The following is a 15,630-nucleotide window of genomic DNA, read 5'->3' as shown; positions in this document are numbered from 1 at the left end:
TCCACTAGGGCATTCTACTTTATGGGTCATCGTCTCTGTTGAGTCTTGATGCAATTGCTTTTACTTTGTTTCCTTTTAAAAATATTTTATTGATAAGAGTGGAAACTTATGCATAATACTCAATCTATTTTATTATCAAATTCTTATTCCATCCATCCATATAAGCAACCATTCTAAAAGATGGCGTCATCATAATTCGCACCCGTGACGTGAGCAAAACTGGCGTTTTAAAACCCACGGTTTTCAATTTAAAATTCTAGATCATCAATTTAGAAGGGAAACAATAAGGACCGGGTAAATACCCCTCCAAACCTCCCTGTTATATATATGGAAAAAGTTTATAATATAACTTTTTCTCTCCCACCCTCTCTCTCTGATTTTTACCCACCATCATTAGATGATCTCTCTCTGTCTAAAATACTTGCTTCCTGTATTTGCATTTGCATCTCACGAACTCATTAACCATGTGCTCTAAAAAAAAAGCAGATAATTTCATGGGCTATGAGAAGTAATGAATTGTAATACTTATTTGCAGGTTAATGAAGGAAAAAAGTGTGGGAAGGTGAAAGTGAAAGGTGACAGGAAAAAGTGAGGTACTGGCTCTGCTGAGATGACGAAGGGTGTAAAGGAGAAGTAAGAGGCGTTTTGCGTAAGAGAGATGAGTCTATTTTGGGGTTATCATGTTCAAAGATCGTAGGAGAGCAATCGGAGGTGGAAAAGTGTTTAAACAGGAAAAATTTCTTTGTTACAGGTCTTTCTCACCTCCTTTAAAAGATTTTTTTGGCCTTTCAACTGGGCTCAGAGAGGCTGGGCTTTGTCGTATCTTCCTGTTATAAAGGTTATTGGAGAAAATAAGATTATTTTTAAATTACGGTCTTCAGATGAGGTTTGGAAGGCTTTGATGCATAGGGTTTGCAGGGTGCGCAGTTGTCTTCTTTCCTTGGACACTTAGAAACCCTTGGACCATGCATCTTTTGTCCAGAAGAATTCGTTTTGGATTAAACTTTGGGGAATCCCTTTACACGCTTGGAACTTACAGGTCATCAAACAGGTGGTTGAAAGGTTTGGTGACTATTGTGATTTAGAATGGGATTCGTTCTTGAGTCCAATTTACAAATATGTGCGTGTTAAGATATGGGAAACCCCGGGTGTGCAAATCCCACACAAAGTCTGGTTACACATTGCAAACGATTGCTTTTCTATCTTGATTATCAAAGATAATGAAGTCCAACATGTGGTGAATCATTCCTAGCTTCATTCAAAGACTGAACCTTTGCCAGAAAATTTGAAAGTGGAAAATGATGATAGAAATTCCGGCGAGCAAAGGTTTCGTCAGAATGAGAGGCAATATTTCAGGAGACATAATCAGCATTTCAATTCTCAAAATTTTAATTATGGGCAGTTTCTGAAGGTGTCTAAACGATGGGTCCCCATTGGCAGATTCCCGAATAATACGACAAAGTTTTTGTCGAGATTTTCTTCGGTTACGGAACTTGGCGAACCGAAAATTCTTAATGCCTCTGTGGTGATGATTTGTTTGATACCGCGGGTCTAGCATCGATAGTAGACAATATACCCACCTTTTACATTGAGAAGTCGGTGGACTCAAGTCCCAAGGAGGGTGAGGAGATTTGGGGCCAAGATTTTTTAGGAGTTTCAAAAAGCATGTATCTTTTTGAGAAGACGGTGGGTCATGGATCTATTTCCCAGCTTTGGAAGGAGTTAGAAGCTAAAAGAAACATTCTAGACGTTATCTCAGCGACGATTTTCCTTCTGGGGTGCTTGGCGGGTAGAAGGTTCACGGTCTGGTTGCAACAAAGAAACTTCGCGTGGCTTGTGGTGATAGCCCTCTGCTCCCTCAAAATGTATCCCTCACCTTATCGTGCGACGACCACCAAGAATGCCAAGAAAACCAGCCCTAAACCCCCTTTTGGTAGAACCCCTTGCAATAGAATTGATGGAACAGGAACAGGAACAGGGGAGTGAGGCAGATGAAGAGGAGCCTCGTTCTCAAGTTTTTTATCGTGCCTTGACGGTTTTGGAGGACCTCCCACTAGAAGCCTTTCCACAAGAGGAAGCTTTGCCTCTTGCTCTATTATCCCATGAAGGAGTGTCGATACTGGAGAGGAACACTTCCTCTGATCTTGTTTTGGAGGATGGGTCAGAAATTGCTAGTCTATTGGATGAAATGGGGATGGACGAAGTTCCTCTCGGAGTGGTTTTGGAAGAAATCAAGGTTCGCAGAAGTCAATGATCTAGGTCTATCATAAAAGAATTTGTGACTGGCAAATCTCAAAGCGTGGCTAGTAAGGAGAAGGTCCTCAAGGCCCAAAAAGGAGAATGCAGGCAAAAAAAAGAAGATGGTTACAGGTGGGGTAAGATCTTCTGCACGTTTGGAGGCTAGAGGAATTGTTAAGAAGGGTCCACCTAGAGGGATTGAGTTTCGCTAGCCGATGCTAGTGGACCTTGACTCTTCTTCATCGAGTGGATTGTCCAGGGATGATGATGAACAGAACGAAGCCTTGCTGTTGGAGGAGCATTATTTTGGAGTAGGTCCTGATGGACCAGGTGCTTTTTCTTCTAACCCAACTATTTAATGAATTGTTTATCTTGGAATGTTCGGGGTTTGGGTGACTCCCATAAGAAAAATGATGTTTTATTTTTGGTTTCCAAGTTTAAACCTACTGTTTTACTTTTACAAGAAACTAAACTTCCTAGGCCCACTTTGTCAGTGTTTAGGAAAGTTTGGGTTCCTGGGGCAGTCTCTTTTTGTGGGATTGATGCAGTGGGTGCGTCAGGGGGTTTATGGGTGTTGTGGGATCGTTTGGTTTTACAGAAGTTTGAAATCCTTTTGAAAAATAGTTGTTTGCTTTTGGGTTTTCATGGACCTCGACCAGGCTTATCCTGAGGGATGTTGAATGTGTATGGACTTACTGATCCTGCTCTTTAAGATGATTTTATTGCTGATTTGAACTCTGTTATTTATTCCTTTAATTTTCATGTGGTATTGGGGTGTGATTTCAACCTTATTAGATGGCCTGAAGAGTGTCTTGTTGCCACTCCTATTAATGCTTCAATACGACTCTTCAATGAGTTTATTGAATGTAATGCCTTAATGGAATTACCTATTATTGGATCATATTTTATGTGGTCCAACAATAGCTTGATCAGACCAGCTATGTCTAAGTTAGACCGTTTCTTGATTTCGATGGAATGGCTAGAGGAATTTCCTTTAGCATCGGTTAAAACTTTGTCGTAACTGAGTTATGATCATCAACCAATTTTGCTAAATACTACGGTGTGGCATGGTGATCCAATGCCCTTTCGAATGAATATGGAATGGTTGGAGGTGGATGGGGTTCTGGTTCTTATAAAAAGGGCTTGGACTAACTGCGTGGTTGAAGGTACTGTAGACTTTCAGTTACATAATAAATTGTTGAATATCAAAAGCAAATTGATTGATTGGAAGAAGGAAAATAATCTTGATATCAAAAGGAAGTTGGATGAGGTTCTTCGTGATATTGAAGGCTTGGATCATAGCATTCAAGAAGAGGGTTCCTTTACTGAGCAGTTTCTCGGGGTTTAATATTGCAAACTCATCAATTACAATTTCTCATTTGCAATATGTAGATGACACTCTAATTTTCTGTGATGCAGATATCCATTAAGTAAAAGGTATTGCGTGATTTTTAAAGTGTTGTGAGGTAACTTTGGTTCTGAAAGTAAACTTTAACAAATCCTTTATGATTGGCATAAATTGTCCTCAACCTTAAGTGGAACTTTTGGCTAATGCAATGGGGTGTAAAGTTGAGTCCTTTCCTATTGTTTATCTTGGTATACCCATCTCATATTCAAGTTTATCTATTTCTGTTTGGGACAAGATTTTGGAAAGAGTACAACTAAAGCTTGATTTATGGAAGCCAAAATATTTGTCTCTAGGAGGCACGGTAACTTTGCTACGCTCATGTTTGACAAATTTACCGGTGTATCAAATGTCGTTAAATTCTATCCCAATTTCGGCTGCAAAAGAATTTTAAAAATGATGAGAGATTTCCTCTAGGGTAGCTATGGAGAGAATCGGAAATACCATTTGCTAAGATGGAATAGAATTTACATCCCAAAAAGAGAAGAAGGCTTGGGTACTCGCAAAATCAGACTTTTAACCAAACTCTTCTATGCAAATGGTGGTGGTGGAGCAGCATTTGTTTGAAGAATCATTTGTGGTACAGAGTTTTATGTATGAAATATGGTTTAGACAAATCACTTGTGTGGTTCGGGGGTGGTAGAAGAAAGAATTCACCGCTGTGGAAAAATATCTTGAGCTATAGACCAATGATTTCTGGTTACTTTCCGTGGAATGTGGGTAATGGAGTTCAAGTGTCTTTTTGGCATCACAAGTGGTTGGGGGATTATCCATTGAAATCAAGGTTTCCTGATCTTTTCAAAATTGTCGCTAGGCCTGATATGCTAGTGAGTGAGGCAATAGAAAGGAGGGGCCAAAACATTTCTTGGGATATCTTTGTAGCATATAGTCGGCTGAATAATACATTATTGGCTCAATGGTGTCAATTGATGGAAAATATTGGACAAAGTGTATATCTCTCAAAATACTGAAGATGAATTGATTTGGGAGATAGAAAGTGATGGAATATTCTCGGTAAAGCCTTGTTATACCTTATTCTTTCATGATAGATGGAGATGGTCATGCACACACATAGCACAAATATGGAAATGGCCAATCCCACATAAGGTCCAAATTTTTATATGGCTGGCTGTGCAGGACAAAATTCTTACGATTGATAATTTGATTAAAAGGGGGAAGATTCTTGCAATGTCTGTCTCTTTTGTAAGGATGATGGTGAGTCTGGGGCACATCTCTTCATCCATTGCTCGTTCACAACGAGATTTTTGTATTGGCTCTTTGGGATGGTTGGGATTCAGATGCCAAAACCCCAAAGAATTGGTGACTTGTTGTTTCCTTTGAAAGCACCGTTTCTACCAAAGATTGCGCGCATAGTATGGAAAATTACAATTGGAGTGATTCTTTGGGAGATGTGGAAAGAAAGAAATAGAAAGACTTTTGAAGGTGTTGTTTGCTCTTTTGAAAGACTTATTCACATTTGTAAATGCTCTATTTGGTCGTGGATTTCATTGAATAAAGAAGGATGGCGTATATCCAAGGTGGATGTGATGGCTAATCTGTAAAATTTATTTTATCTTGGTTCTGAAGATCGAGAGTGAGAAGCATCTGGATTGCTCCTTGTGCAGGTAGCTTCAAGCTTAATTTTGATGGAAGTTCCTTAGGAAACCCGGGATTAGCAGAAATTGGAGGTATTTTGCGAGATTGTTTTGGTAATGTTATTTTCTCTTAAGCTGGCCCAATTGGTTTTGCAATAGCTAACTTTGCAGAACTAAGTGCTTTGTTGTGTGGTTTGAAGAATTTCATTGGAAGGCATATGGAAAAATGTTGCCCGATAGAAGGTGATTCCTTAAACGTTATTAGATGATGTAAGAAAGAACAGAAAGTCCCTTGGGAACTTCGACCATTATGGTTGGAGGTAATGGATTTGGCTGCTAATAAAATGGTGTCCTTCGCTCATGTTTATAGAGAGGCGAATGATGTAATCGAGTTTTCTTGCTTAGGGGGGAATTTCTATTTCTGCTTTTTTAGTTTCTAATGATGTAATTTCCTTTTCGTAATTGAATAAAAGTAATGATATTGGTCAAACAAAAAAAAAATCACATTTTTAGAAAATTATGTTTGTCCCCAAATTTTGTACATACTCTATCCCTCCAACGATGAATATAAACCATCCATTTGATGAATTTTAAGATCTACGCCTTTACGAATACAAAATTAACTTTTCTTGAACATTGCTAATCTAATAATAACAAAACTATTTAAAAATTTTGGAAAAGAAAAAAATACTTCTAAGCCTATATCAATGCATCTAACTAAAAAAATCATGTTTATATAAAAGCAAAAAGTTTATAATAAAACTATACTTTTACGAAATTATGTTTGTCTCCATTTGATGAATTGCAAGATCTATGCCTTTACAAATTCAAAATTAATCTTTCTTTAACATTGTTGATCTAATAGTAATAAAACTATCTAAAAATTTTGGAAATGCTAAAAAGTACTTCTATGCCTAGATCTAAGCATCTAACTAAAATGGGCGGCCCATACTAATTAGGTTGGAAAACTTTTGCTAGGACAAATTTTCAATTTTAATTTTTTTATAATTCCTAGTTAGAATGAAAAGAGTCTATATCCGAAATTTGGGGGTCAAACAAATGCCTCTCACATGGTTTTTTAAGATTGTTTTATTATATTACTATAGAACAGTGGCATTAAATCACTTCGTTATATATATATATATATATATATATATATATATATATATATATATATATATATATATATATATATATATATATATATATATATATATAATTCTTCCCAATGCCTACAGGCAAAAATGAAAAATGATTTCGCCTATGCTCATTCTCGTCCAAAGTTCATCACACGGTCACGATTGTCTGGTAGTGTTTTATTTTTCATTGTTTTTTTCTATGAATCGAAATGATATGAAATTTGAAGCGTATGTACATTTTAGTAAGGCGCACCTAATAAAAACATGAAAAAAATATTTTGAAAAATATAAATTGACCAAAATACCCCTATAAATTTCCAGGGGTATTTTGGTCCATTTATATTTTATGAATTATTTTTTTTTATATTTTTATTAGATTCTCCTATTTTTTATGAAAACATATTCTAAAATTTTGGATCATTCTGATTTGTAAAAAAAAATAAAAATTAAATACTATCAGACAATCGTGAACGTGCGATGAACTTTGGACGGTGATGAGGGTAGGCGAAATCACTGTTTATTTTCACCTTTAGGTGTTGGGAAGACTTTATATATATATATATATATATATATATATATATATATATATATATATATATATATATATATATATATATATATATATATATATATATATATATATATATATATATATATATATATATATATATATATATATATATATATATATATATATGTATATGTAGAAAAAGCTGGGATTAGCCCACTAGCTCATATGAACATATGAATCCAACGGCCCAGATTGAATGTGGGTCGATCTGACAATCACGGATGTCCAGTAGCATTTGAATTTTTATTTTCTATAAATTCAAATTACTTGAAATTTTAGGAGTGTGTTTAACAAAAATAAGTGAATCTTCGAAAAATATGAAAAAAAGATTTTACAGGAAATAATCAACCAAAATACCCCTGAAAAGCTTCGAGGGGTATTTTGATCTTTTTTTCACAAATAATTTGTTTTTATATTTTTATTTGGTGCTCCTTGATAAGAATAACACAAACCTAAAGCTTTAAGTGATTTGGATTTGTAGAAAAAAAAAAATACAATTCAAGCACTATCGGATATCGGTGATCATTAGATCTGCCTAGATTCAATCTGGACCGTTAGGCTCATATATTTATATGAGCTAGTGGGCTAATCCTAGTTTTTTCAGTAGAAACAATTGCCAGGAATATTTTACCTTTAATGCAAAACTTTTATGGCACTTTTGGAAAATATCAAGTAATGTCCAGTTTTGCAATTAGGTCAATTATGGTATCAAAGCTAGTTTTATTTAGTAGAAAGCTGAACCAATTTGTACATTTATCTGTAAACATACCTAAAGTCGCTGTGACCCAAAGACCACCGGGAGCCAGGAAGGCCATAAGGTGCGGGGACTGTTTCCAGTTGACTCATGGAAAGAAAACTAAGATAAAATGACAAATTTGTTTAGAACACTATCGAATATAACTTCTTCTGGTAGTTCTAGTAACAATACTCTACGAGTAAATAATAGAGAAGAAATAATAATAGATAATATTGAGAAACAATTGCAAAACTGGAATATCCCAAAGGTCCCTACAAATGATATTTATAAAAGGGGAACATTTGAGTTTAAAAGCAATTTTTCAATAAAAACAATTAAAGAAACTCTCTTAGTTATGAAAAATCAAGATAGCTTTCAACTCTTTTCAACTAGAATGATTGCAGATCATATAAAAAGGGGCTATAACTATCTTAATATAGGTCTTGTACAAATAGCAGTAAAACCATTAGCTAGAGAAGGATTAAATAATTCGGTTTTACTTTGTTTAAGAGATAGTAGAAATAGAAGATTCAGTGACTCTCTTTTAGGGATCGTTGAGTCGAGTGTCTGTAATGGACTCATATATTTCAACTACTTTCTAAATTTTTCTGTGTCCTTATCCAATCCAAATTTATTACAAGTGTTAACCCTTAACCTTAAAACTCAAGGTTTTGACATGGACCCTGGATCTCAGAATTTGGCTTTTGTTTATAAAATTTGTTATAAGGTCATGAACACTCTTTGTCCTAATGCAAGATTAATGGATAAAAAGGGACAAACAATATTTTTTCAAACAAATATAGAAAAATCCAATATTGTCACCCCTAAAGCTAAATACTGGAAGCAGGTAAACTTACCTGAAAATTGGTCTCTGCAAATTAAGACTCGTTTACCTATTCCCGAAAATAAAGAACCTAAACAAATAATTGAATATCCAAATGGAAAAATTGAAATTCAATTTCCATCCCTTAGAAGAACTAGATTGAGTATTCCAAATACTGTTTTAGCTCATAAGCTGCATGCTAGGAATACTGTACCTTCAACTTATACTCCTTCTAGAAGTTCGACTTCTTCAGTACCTCAATCTAATTATGAAAGAGCACATGATGACAAGATCATTTTAGAAGGATTAAGAAAAAATAAAAAACAGGTACAACATCCAGTTTATACTGTAAATACTCCCAGCTCTTCTCAGACTGAGCCTGATGAGCCAACCATGTCTGAATTCGATTTTGAAGTTCTGACAATTCAAACCGAAGATAGTTTGTCATAGATAAAGAATGGGTAAAAAGGGATTTTTTGTCTGAAAAAAATAAACAAATAAGGGAATAGTTCCTCAAATAATTTAGTGAAAGACTAAAAGAACTCTTTCATAGTAAATTCAATAAATTTATGATACAACATAAAACAAACATAAAAGTTTTTAAATAGCTTAGATATATCGTTAAAAAGGAAGGAATAAAATACTCAGAATTTCAGGATAATACTATCCATAATATTAATACTGTCCAAAGCACCTTCCAACCATTTCATACAGTTAAAGGAGAAAGCATTGAAGCTATCCATCCTCCTGAAACTAGTCTAAACCTAAAAAGAGAAAAACAAGACATAAAAGCTTCACCTTTCAAAATTAGACCAAAAGATTTTGATAACCAGATGGCTAAAATTGAAGCCATACCCCATATAATATAACAAAATAATTATACAAATCTATTCCTACAGACTATAGGAAAACATACCAAAAGAATAGAAAACGGCTTCAATAACATAAAACCTCAAGAGAAGAAATAAGATAAAGAAAATAGTGCAGTTTTATTCAAACCGCCTCAGAATATTGCTGCAGGAAAATTTAACCTGCAAGGAGTTAAAAGGAAAGAAGATAATAAAGAATTGGTAGATGAGCTCATGAAAAGATTTGAAAAATTAGACATTAAAGAAAAATCAGGTAATGTCCAAGTGTTTCAACAAGAAAAAATTTCTTCTGATCTTGAAATATTTAAAATAGAAGAAGCTTTTAAACCAGAAAGCTTGGAGCTTAATATGATTGACTATGGGAAAAAGAATAGGCCTCTAGGCCTAACAAGAATGTATTATCCTAAGCTCACTCCTGTAGATCTACAAATAGAAGATGACCTCATTACTACCTCAGTTTCCTGTAAATTGGAATATTGATGGGATATCTGAGAATCAAATTATCAATCTCATGAAACATATGACTACCTATGTCACCACATGTAAAGCAAGTGGAAATCAAGACCACGTAATTACTAAAGCCATTATATGTGGGTTTACTGGATGGCTTAAAGGATGGTGGGATTTTCATATGGACGAAGAAGCAAAAAATCAAATCCTAAATGCTACTAAGCAATGGGATGTTAAAAGTGAGGAGAACTAGGACAGGTCCTTGAGAGCATAGTTACTGATGGAGATGCAGTAGATGCTCTAATATATACCATCACAATTCACTTTGTGCTGAGTACGACTCTTTTATCACCTAGATTTGAGGATTTACTTTCAAATCTTTGTTGTCCAACTCTCTCATATTTCAAATGGTATAAAGATGTATTTTATTCCAAACTGCTATCCAGAGAAGATAGTAAAACTGACTATTAGAAAGAAAAATTCATTGCTAGACTTCCTCATTTGTTTGGAGAAAGGTTAAAATAAGATTAAAAAATAAGCATGGAGGAATTATTCCTTATTCTTTGTACACTTTTGGAGAATTATCAGCAGAAATATGTGTTGAAGGTATTGCTTTATGCACAGACTTAAAATTGAAAAGACAATTGGAGAAACAAAGAATGACGGGGAAAAATGAGGGAGATTTTTGTGAGCGATTCGGCTTTAATACAATACTTACTTCCAAACCCTCTCACAAACAGAAATTTAGAGACTCTAGAGATTCTAGAATGATAAAGTCTAGATATTCAAAAGGAAAGAAATATACATTTCCCAAGAAATTCTTACAAGATCACTCCTTTAAAAAAAAAGGAAAAAGAAAAATACCAGTTTGCTACAACTGTGGAAAAGTAGGACATTATAAAAATAAATGTCGTGTGAAAAAGAAAATAAATGCTTTAGAAATATACCTTGAAATAAAAACACAATTATTTGATATCCTCTTAATTAAAAGAGATGATTTTGAAGAATCTTCGGACTCTGATGAAGAAATGCTCATTGGAAAGATAAATGATGAAGAATTGATTTTCTCCAGTTTAGACTCTAAAACAAATTATGAAGATATAAATTGTCAATGCAATTTTTTGAAAGACCTAAAATTAAATACTCTTACCAAAGAAGAAAATCTCATAATTGACCTAATTGATAAAACAAGTGACCCTGAGGCTAAAAGAGAAGCCTTAATTCATTATATCAACATGGCCAAAGGACCTTCAAGTTCTCTTGCTCCTAGACCAACTCTAGTTCCTACTATTGAATATTACAGTTTTAGTGATATTTTGAAAAGAGTTCAAAATAAAACTCAACACAAAAAAGAACCTACAATTCATGATCTAAAAGATGAAATAAATGAGGTTTGGAATGAACTAATAACTCTAAAAACTAGAATACAAATTCTTGAAGTAGCAGCCACTAAAAATGAAAGTGGGAATGAAGAAGAAAATCCTGAAGAAGAATTTAATAATCTAATGCATGATTATAATCATAGTATAATCACAATCTGTTACCACCAGAAATGGACGATACACTTCCAAGAGTAATAGACGATCCACAAACTTCCAATAACTGTAATATGTTAAGAAAAATACAAGATTATAAATATGTAAACCTCTTGGATAAAGTAATAACCCAAAGATGGTTTACCATCATAACAATAATGGTACAAAAGGAATTCACTTTTCAAACTATTGCTCTTATCGATTCAAAACAACCCAAGTCTTGAATACTGCTGATGGTAGTAAAATGATAATCATATATAAACTATCTAATGCAGCAGTTTATAATAATGGTGCATGCTTTAAATTTCTTTTTATAATGGTTAAAGGATTGAGCCAGCCTGTAATACTTGGAACTCCCTTCTTAAACATGCTCTATCCTATTAAAATTAACAATACTGGGATAAAAGCTGATATTTAGGGATATGAAGTAAATTTTGACTTTATTGATAAACCAAGAATTCATGAAATAAATAGCATCAAAAATAAGATTTCTACAAAAGAAAGTGGAACTTCCTTATGAACCAGGCTTTAACGAACAAAAAATTGCAACTAAAGCCAGGCCAATACAAATGAATAACAGACTCCTAGAAATTTGTAAAACTGAAATACAAGAACTCCTTGACAAAAAACTAATCAGAAAAAGTTCTTCACCCTAGAGCTGTGCAGCTTTTTATGTAGAAAAAGCTTCGGAGATTGAAAGGGGAGCCCCACGCCTTGTTATAAATTATAAACCCTTGAATAAGGTTTTGAGATGGATTCGCTACCCTATTCCAAATAAAAGGGATCTCCTTAATAGATTAGTCAATGCATGTATTTTTTCAAATCTTGATCTAAAATCAGGATATTGGCAAATTCAAATTTTAGAGAAAGATAAATATAAAACGGCATTTAATGTTCCTTTCAGGCACTTTGAATAGAATCTAATGCCTTTTGGGTTAAAAAATGCCCCTTCAGAATTTCATAATATTATGAATGGCATTTTTAATCCATATACTAAATTCATTATTGTTTATATTGATAATGTTCTCGTATATTCTGATAATATTGACCAACATTGGAAACATTTAAATATATTTTTAAAAGCTATAAAAAATTCCGAACTAGTTGTTTCTGCAAGAAAAATATATCTTTTTAAAACAAAAATTAGGTTTCTTGGGCATAATATCTTTCAAGGAAGGATAATTCCTATCGATAAAGCAATTGAATTTGCTTCCAGATTTCCTGACATCATAAAAGATAAAAAAGAATTACAAAGATTTTTAGGATGTCTAAATTATATTTCAAATTTTTATAAAGATTTAGCCTTAGATGCTAAACCTTTATTCCAGATACTAAAAAAAGATCCTCCAGAGTGGACTAATGAGCATACCATAGCAGTCAGAAAATTAAAGCAAAAGGTCAAAGAGTTACCCTGTTTAGCTCTATCCAATCCTACAGCTTTTATGACTATTGAAACAGATGCTTCTGAAATAGGATTAGGAGGTATCCTCAAACAGAAAATTCTAGATGAGGAACAACTTATACGCTTTACCTCTAAAGCCTGAAATCCGGCACAACAGAAGTATTTTATTGTTAAAAAAGAGGTCTTAGCAATAATATATTATGTCACAAAATTTGAAAGTGACCTACTTAACAAAAAATTCCTCATACGGACTAATTGCAAATCAGCCAAAGACATTTTAGAAAATGATGTCAAAAATCTCATCGCCAAGCAAATTTTCTCTCAATGGCAAGGTATTCTTTCTGCTTTTGATTTTGATATGGAACTTATTCAAGGGAAAAATAATCATCTTCCTGACTTTTTGACTCGATAATTTTTGCAGATAGGGAAGGAGAAGCCAACGATCGAGAATACACAATGGATATAGTCCCTAGCTCAGGGAAAGACCTAACTATATATAATAGTCCAGGAAAACACCTGGCCACAAATGGTTCTAGCCCAAGAAAATCCCCAGCATCCTCATCAAATTCGAATGCTTTAATAAGAAAGCAAGCTCAAGATATTCCAATATCTCCTCAACAATCCCCTCTAAGCTACAATAGTCCAAACCCTGATAGAAGTTCATTTCTTGATACAGCCCATATCCCGCTGAGCATAATAGAAAATGTATACAGGGAAAAAGACCCTGTTGAATTAGCCGCCATATATCTGCGCCATCATCTGCATCCTAATATGGGAGAAAGATGTAGATAATGGTATGAAGTTATTTTAATGGAAACCGGGTCGATGTCAACAGTACACCACTATAGAAACAATGACTCGAAAGTAGCATATTCAAAATTTCAAATACATAAGATTATCTCTTATAATGACTGGGGTCTGAATCCCTTAAAATCAAGGGCACTAATTACCGAAGGATTTAAAATCAAATCGTATCTTTATTTTGAATGCATTAAGGCGTGGGACGAAGTCTTTGCCTACCAGAATGCAAAAAATACACACAGTTGGTATGTGCAGTTAACATAACTGAGCCAATAGAATTTCCAAATTGGTTTAAAAGTTGGTTCCTGTTATGGGGATCATTAAGCCAAATACTTCCAGAAAAATTCCAAATATCATAGAGAAAATTTTCTGAATAATAATAAAGCTAGTCTAAAACGAGACTATCACATTTATTTCATGGCCCTATATCAGGTTCCTTGGATTTTAAAATGGTCCTACCAAATTTCTGAAGATGATTCAGACCGGTAGGATTATATTTCATAACTACAAAGACAAATTTCAGTTAAATGGTGGGACAACAATGAGAATGATTCTCTAGATCCGGGAAAAATCTGTATGAAGGAAATTCCGAACTCTTCACCAAAATCAGATATGGGATTCTCCGATTGCATTGCTCTAATGCAACAGAAAAATGCCACTCTGTCAAAAGCAGAGCTCAGGAGAAAATTATTCTTTGCCCTAGAAGAAGTAGAATTTAAAATACCAACTTCCTCAAATGATACGGAAACCAAAGATTTGGATCCTCCAAATGAAGATGATTGTATAGGGATATTTTCCCAACTAAACTAGATAAAATATCAGGGACGGTACGACTCCATCACCATTCAAGACATGTGTCCCAAAAATGATGGTAAAAGAAGACTGTTAACACATCAATCACTATTACTATAGTAAATGAAGCATTATTGTTGACACTATTGCTACAGTAAAAGAAACATTATTGTCGACACTGTTGCTACAGTAAAAAACAACAAGAATATTTGTTTTTTGCTTTGAAGTGAAGAAAAAGGCATCTTACCTTGTCGGTGCGGACTTAAGAACGTTTGGAATCCGTCCTCCCCTCTTCTATAAAGGAGAACCATGCCTCAGAAGAAGAACACCTTGGGATTTCTTTCTACATATCATAGCTAAGGTTTTAGTAAGCTTGAGTGATTTCTGAGTGAATGTTGTATGTTTGAGTGATTTCTGAGTGATTGTTGTAAGCCTCAGCATTTACTAGGAGTACTTTAAGTTTGCCTCTCACCTCTACTTCGAGCTTTCATGTAAGTGCCTATCTTTATTCTGCTTCTATACTACTGTTTTATTTTATAATTTAATGTTATTATGTTAGAATGTTATTCTTTTTATTTAATGAATTTTATTGACTCTCCTTCTGCTATTTATGGTCACTCAAACTTACAACAATCACTCAGAAATCACTCAAACTTACTAAAACCTTAGCTATGATATGTAGAAAGAAATCCTAAGGTGTTCTCCTTCTGAGGCATGGTCCTCCTTTTATAGAAGAGGGGAGGGCGGATTCCAAACGTTCTTAAGTCCGCACTGACAAGGTAAGATGCCTTTTCCTTCATGTCAAAGCAAAAAACAAATATTCTTGTCGTTTTTTACTGTAGCAACAATGTCGACAATAATGTTTATGTTACTGTAGCAATAGTGTCAACAATAATGCTTCTTTCACTGTAGTATACATATATATATATATATATATATATATATATATATATATATATATATATATATATATATATATATATATATATATATATATATATATATATATATATATATATATATATGGAAGATACTACAAAGTGATTTCGCCTACACTCATTACCGTCCAAAATTCATCGCAGCGTCACAATTGTCTGATAGTGTTTCATTTTTCATTTTTTTTCTACAAATCGCAATGACCTAGAATATAGAGCCACTATACATCTTAGTGAAGCACACGTAATTACAAACATAAAAATAATTATTCACAAAAACTAATTGATTAAAATACCCACAAAATATTTCAGGGGTAGTTTGGTCAATGGTTTTCATGT

Source organism: Amborella trichopoda, chromosome 13 (assembly GCF_054954075.1).
Source record: "Amborella trichopoda isolate Santa Cruz 75 chromosome 13, AtrichopodaSantaCruz75HAP2 v2.0, whole genome shotgun sequence".
NCBI lineage: Eukaryota > Viridiplantae > Streptophyta > Magnoliopsida > Amborellales > Amborellaceae > Amborella > Amborella trichopoda.
Note: the sequence above shows the minus strand (reverse complement) of the source record.